We start from the raw sequence: 6,266 nt of genomic DNA, 5'->3' as shown, positions 1-6,266 counted from the left end.
ATTCTTCTATTGCTTTGTCTGTTTTCCTTGAATTTGGCTGTGTTTTCATTGGTTTTGTCTGTGTTTTCCATGATTTTGTTTATTGTTTCCTTGATTTTTTCTGTGCTTCCTTGGTCTCTTTTCTAATCTCTTGAAGAGCCCTAAATATTAGTCTTTTGAATTCCATATCAGGTAGTCCCATTGCCTTTTCTTCTACTGGAAGGTCATCTAATTCTTTATTTTGGTCACTTCCTGGAACCATCTTGTCCTGCTTTTTCATGTATTTTGATATTGTCTGCTGTCTCTGAAACATTAAGGTATTATTTTCTTTATTTATTGATTGCATCTTCATTTGTTTAGCCTACTTTTTTGTTTTGTTTTGATATGTCAGGTTGAGTGGGCCAGGTGTGCTTTGCTGCTTCCTTATCTGTTGGCATGATAGCTCTCAGCACCTTGTCAGGGCAAGCAGAGAAGCAGCAGGCAGGGCAAGACTGCTTCGTTGTACAGTGGTTTGGTGACGTAGCTGAGGGTGAACTGGGTAGGTGCTATCTGCCTCCTGATATTGGTCTAGAAGTATTGGATCATTCACAGCCCCTTCCCAGATAGGTGGAGGTGTTGGAAAAGGAATAGTACAGGCTCACTTCCAACACTTCAGCAGATGGTGTGGCAGCAGTCTTGAATGCTGGGGATACTCTAGCCATGGCAACATGGCAGGGTCTGGTGGGATGGAAGGGTGGCTTATCAGGCTAGATGAGGGGAAAAAAAGTGAAGAAACAAAAAAGGCAACATGGTGGGGGCCAGTGGGGGCAGGGTATACCCAGGTTCCAGCAGGAAGGGGGGGGTGACATACTAAGCTAGGTGGGAGGAAAAAAGGAAAGGAAGAGAGGATATTAAATTAAAAAAAAAAAAACTAGCTGTGCAGTGGGGGCTTGTGACTGCAGGCAGGACAGACCTAAGGGCCAGTGGTAAGGGAAGGGAGGTGGCTTACAGGGCTAGGTGGGAGGAGGAAAGAAAAGAAAGAAAACAAAGAGAAAAAATGGCAGCTTTGTGAGAGCTGGCAGGTGGGGATGATACAGACCTGTGGTGTGGCAGGCCAGTGGCTGTCTAGCCATGGCGGTGCTGCACAGCTTGGTGGGAACGTGGGAGGTGGCATATAAGGCTAGATGGGAGGGAGGAAGAAAGGGGAAAAATGGCATGGTGGGAGCCAGCAGGGGCGGGCACAGTGGTCCTGGGGTGGTGAAAGCCTGGTGGCTCTCTAGCTGAGTGCCAAGGTGTGGCCCATCAGGAAGGGTGGATGTGTTGTACAGGGCTAGGTGAGAGGGAGAAAGAAGAGGAAGAAAGTGGGAAAAAATGGCACAGCAGGAGCTTATGGGTGGGGTTGGGGTGGAGCTGGAGTGGTGGCAGGCCAGTGGCTCTCTAGCTGAGCAGCATAGCATGGCCTGTCAGGGAAGGGGTGGAAGTGGCATATGGGGCAGAAGGGTGAGGGGTGGAAAAGCATATTTCTCTGGTTATTGGGTGCTCTGTCTCCTGTTGGGAGCTCTGTGATGTTGTCTTCCTGTACTCCCTCTTTCTGGGGTCATTGGTGGCTATATTTCAAGACGGTGATGCTGTGTGGTGTTAGTTGGCATGGTACCTCCACTCTGTATCTCTCCTCGTTCTCTGTATTCAATCAGTTTCTTCTTTCATTCAGTGTTTGATCAGTTCTTTATCCTTCATTTGATGCTTAGAGTTCCAGGGTTGATGTTTTTATCTGTTTTACTTAGTTTTTGGGGCCTTTGCTGTGGAGGGTTGGCATGGTACATCTGTCCATGGCACCATGTTGGCTCCACCTCCTCCTTTTTCTTGTTTTCCCTTGGCCTGTGGTAGCAGTTATGTTTAGTTGGGGGTTTTTTTTCTTGCTGTTGTTTTGTTTTTAAATTTCCCTTTACACAATGAAATCTCTTTATTTACCAGCAGTCCTTGAGAAAAATCTGATATATCAGAATACCGTTGCATGAGATTATTGTGAGGAATAACTGAATGGAGAAATTAAAAAACAAAAAATGCGGCTGCCCCATATATGCCCCTCTGCTGAAAAATATGCATGGCTTTGAGGAGACTGTGTCCATTTGTTCTAGGAGATGACCAGCAGGAAAGAAAACATTTCTGTTTTGAAGAGATGGGAAAGGTTCTTCACCTTTCCCAGAAGCTGGCAATGCAAAGAAGCAGCTGCCAGAGGAATGAGAAACAAAACCTTCCTTCTCCTAAAACACTAGTGATATGAATGAACCTTGAAGCATTTATGGAAGAAGTGCTAACACTTATATAAGCAAATTAAGAGAGACGATCTTCTACCAAGGGTAAGGGAAAGGTATGTGGAGGGGTGGAGATTTGAGAGAAGTGGAATACGCATGAAGTACATGGGAAGGAAGGTAACAGAAAGAGTTGATTAAAATACACAGTCAGTGTTAAAAGCCCAATTCAGATGGTTTGGTGTCCATTTGTTGTCATTTTCTCCAGCAGATCATCTGCTGATGAAGAAATGGGTAATAGGGGGATACATCCAGCTCTGGTGTTTTTCCAGGTAGGTACAATGGAATAACAGAAAGTTAAGGGTATTGGAAAGAAAGAGAGAAGTGATGGGCCATAGAATTTCAATCTGGAGAGTAAAAAAGGTAGTGAGAGATATACTAAGTAATCTATGAATTGGCGGTCTCAATGAGGACAAGGAATGGTAGATTGAGAGTAATTGATTAGAAGTTAGGTTCAGAGAGTCTGATATCCAAATAAATATTTTCAGAGCTGTAGCAATTCCAGATGGCAAGCTCCAGGGTGTGTCTATGGGAATGAGTGGCTGAAGTAGAGAAGTTGAGGAGGTCAGCGGAAATGAATATGTCAAAAAAAAAAAAAAAGTGTCCAGGGTGTCAAATATAGAAATAATGTCCTCCTGGAGAATGGATGGATATAGATGGAAAGAAATACTGTGAAGGTGGCAAAATCTTCAAAGAATCAAGGGCAGTAGTGAAGAGAGGTCAGCAGCTAACAGCAAACAAAAGATGTAGAGGAGAATCGCTAAATAGAACAGTCCCCGTAGGAGCAGTAGGGTGGAAGAGAAATGATCAGAAATCGACATTTTGGAAAAAACTTAGAGAAATAGTTTTTAATTCAGTAATAGAAACCACAGAATTGGTGAGGTTGGGTTGGCATTTTTAACTTTTTCTTTTAGAAAATTTTAAATAGAAACATGAATTAGTTAGCATCTTGTAGATGGGGTGTGTTTTGTTTTCTGGCTTAAACAAAAACATATACTTCCTTTAAGTCTTACTCTCTGTCTTTTCAGTTTACCCTAATTTTAGGCTCTCCATGGTTTTGTTCTGTGCTGGGTAGAATACCTTTCTTGTTTCATAGCCCTATCATATATTTAACATTATGACAGAACATGTAATGCACCACATGCAGATCCTTGTGATTCATAATTCTTGGGAAAGATTGAGAGACATTAACTTACTCATTTATAGTTAAGTGATCTTGTATTTTATTATTACAAGCTCAAGAAATGATGGCTATTATGTACACAGGCCCTGAGACGAGAGTTCTGATGAAAGGAAAGAGAGTTGAACCAAATCTCTGCCCTTGACAGCTTCACTCACTTATCTGTTTATTCAATATGTTTATTGTGTGCATCTTACATGTCACATACTGCATTAGTTGTTAGATACATAAAGGTGATTAATTCCTAATCTTTGTCCTTGAGAGGCCATGGTCTAGGGGCATAAACAAATCAGTCCAGATCTTTGTTAAGTGTTGTGATAGAATTTTGCATAGGAAGATCAGGGGAGACTTCATGAAGCTGAAAATAATTAACCTGCATCCTGAAATAAGAGGAGTTAGACAGATGCGTATGAGAAAAGCATCTTTTTGTATGTGTTTGGCTTAAAATACCTATTAGAGCTTCAAGTGGAGTTGTCAGTTAGGCAACTGGGTGTATATGTTTGGAATTTTGAGAAGTAATTAGACTGGACATATACTTTTGGGAATCAAGGCATGAAACGGATGACTGGGTGTTATCAGGAAAGTAAGGGTAGATAGAGATGAGAACGGGTCAAAGGGCTGAGCATGAGGACACTCTATTTAGAGTTTAGGGAAATAAGGAGGAGCCAGCACAGTCAACTGAGAAGACATGGCCAGTGAAATAAAGAAAAACTAGACATTTGATGCTGCCAGGTCAACTGGTGAGTCCCAAGAAAATACCACTAATGAGAGGATCATTAGTAACCTTCATTAGAACAGTTTTAGTGGAGTGATGGAGTGAAAGCCTGATTAAAATGGGTTCAAGAGTGAACAGGAGGAAAGAATTAGACCCAGTAAGGATATATAAATCCTTCAAAGAGTTCTATGGGAAGGAGAAAGGGGGAAGTGGGTTAAGAGAGGATTTTTGTTTTTTGAAGATTAGAGAAATAACAGTATATGTCTTTAGGAAATAGCCAATAAGGAGAAAAAAACTGATGATGCAAGTGAGAGGAGTGACAGTTGCTGGAAGAATGACTTACAGTAGGAGACATGGATGGTGTTATGGATTGAATTGTATCCTGTAAAAATGTGTGTCAACTTAGCTAAGCCATGATTCCCAGTATTTCGTGATTGTCTACCATTTTGTCATCTGATGTGATTTTCTTACTTGTTGTAAATCTGACCTCTATGATGTTAATGTAGCAGGATTAGAGGCAGTTATGTTAATGAAGCAAGACTCAATCTATAAGATTAGATAGTATCTTGAGTCAACCTTTTTTGAGATATAAAAGAGAGAAGTGAACAGAGAGACTCAGGGACCTCATACCATCAAGAAAGCAGCGCTGGGAGCAGAGTGTGTCTGTTGGACCTGAGGTTCCTGCACAGAGAAGCTCCTAGACCAGGGGAGGATTGATGACAAGGACCTTCCCCCAGAACTGACAGGGAGAGAAAGCCTTTCCCTGGAGCCGACGCCCTGAATTAGGATTTCTAGCCTCTTAGACTGTGAGAGAATAAATTTCTCCTTGTTAAAGTCATCCACGAGTGGTATTTCTGTTACAGCAGCACTAGATAACTAAGACAGTTGTGATCAGGGCACAAGTGGAGGCTACAGCAGCACACACCCTGTCCTGGATCCGGCCGCAGGCTGCCATTGCACAGCCTCTGTACCTTATACCTGCCCATCTTGAAAATACGCTAGACATTGTGGACCCTTCACAACAGAAGGCTTCATTTGGAAACACAGGGTCACTGCCAAGATTTGAACTTTCCTCAGCGTAAACAATCCCATCTAAAGATGCTACCCATAATTGGTGGAACTTTGAGGAAACCGCTTGTTCTGGAAATAATTGGTAGGTAGGCTTTTGGTTTGGAATGAAGAAATAAAGGTAAAATCTAAATTGGCTTCAGAATTGCATCATTCACACAAGAACTGCTTGCAGCTTCTTCCCCCCCTCCCCCCTTCTATTGTCCAACCTGCTTCAGTGTCTGTAGCCTATGGGCAAGGAGGCCAGGCAATGGTTTGGGGTTACAGTTTGCTCCGGTGTGGGGCACTCTGAGAGGCCCACAGGGATGGCCCGCCATAAATCCAAACCCATGCATACATTTCTTTTTAATATTTTGAAGTTAGTCTATGAGGAGTAGCTACCTACGTCATTTCAGCTACTAGATGAAAATTATTGACATTTCTCAAAGCAGCTAATATGTCTGTTAAGCACATGGTGGTGTCATCACAGAAAAATTCTTATTTTGGGAGCCTTTATGAAAACTTAAGACTCCGGTAACATATTTGAAATAGTGAAAACTTTGTTTGTCAAGTAATACATCAACTGGAAATGAAGACATTAGTTCTGTGTGCACTGACTGAGTGCTTGTGGTCCTTGGCAACCCTGCTGGGTTTGCTGCTTGAGAGAAGGAAGAATCCCCCTGGTTATCATGCCCCTGCTCTATCCACAGGAAGCACTGTGGTCAAAAAGTCCAAGTTCCAGCACAGAGTAAGGGCACGAAAAACAGTTGCTAAAGTAATAAATGAAGATCATTTCAGTCTGTTGCTGGAGCATTGCTATCTCCATCAGACCCTGTGCCTTGCATTACCATTTTATCAAGGGATTTTACTGAAAAATCTGAGTAGACTCTGAAGATTTTTTTTGTAGCTCACAAGTTAATTGACTTTTTAGAACAAATACTGATGCACGTTAATGCATTTTAAGTAGCATTTTTGATGAAAAAAAAAAGGAGCCCATTCTTAAAGCCATTTAAATGAAAAAAGCTGATTCACAGTTTGGTTTAATTGCTGGATA

General features: G+C 42.0%; 1 non-coding gene across 1 annotated transcript; it reads right to left on the bottom strand.

The window, feature by feature from the left end:
- Window positions 1-5,431: 5,431 nt before the first annotated feature.
- On the bottom strand, window positions 5,432-5,566 carry LOC111750743 (small nucleolar RNA SNORA42/SNORA80 family). The gene has a single exon (XR_002785828.1). It is a non-coding gene; the product is annotated as a small nucleolar RNA SNORA42/SNORA80 family (small nucleolar RNA).
- Between the last annotated feature and the right edge of the window lie 700 nt (window positions 5,567-6,266).

Source organism: Loxodonta africana, chromosome 20 (assembly GCF_030014295.1).
Source record: "Loxodonta africana isolate mLoxAfr1 chromosome 20, mLoxAfr1.hap2, whole genome shotgun sequence".
NCBI classification, from domain to species: domain Eukaryota; kingdom Metazoa; phylum Chordata; class Mammalia; order Proboscidea; family Elephantidae; genus Loxodonta; species Loxodonta africana.
Note: the sequence above shows the minus strand (reverse complement) of the source record. Positions and strands in the feature narration are given on the sequence as shown.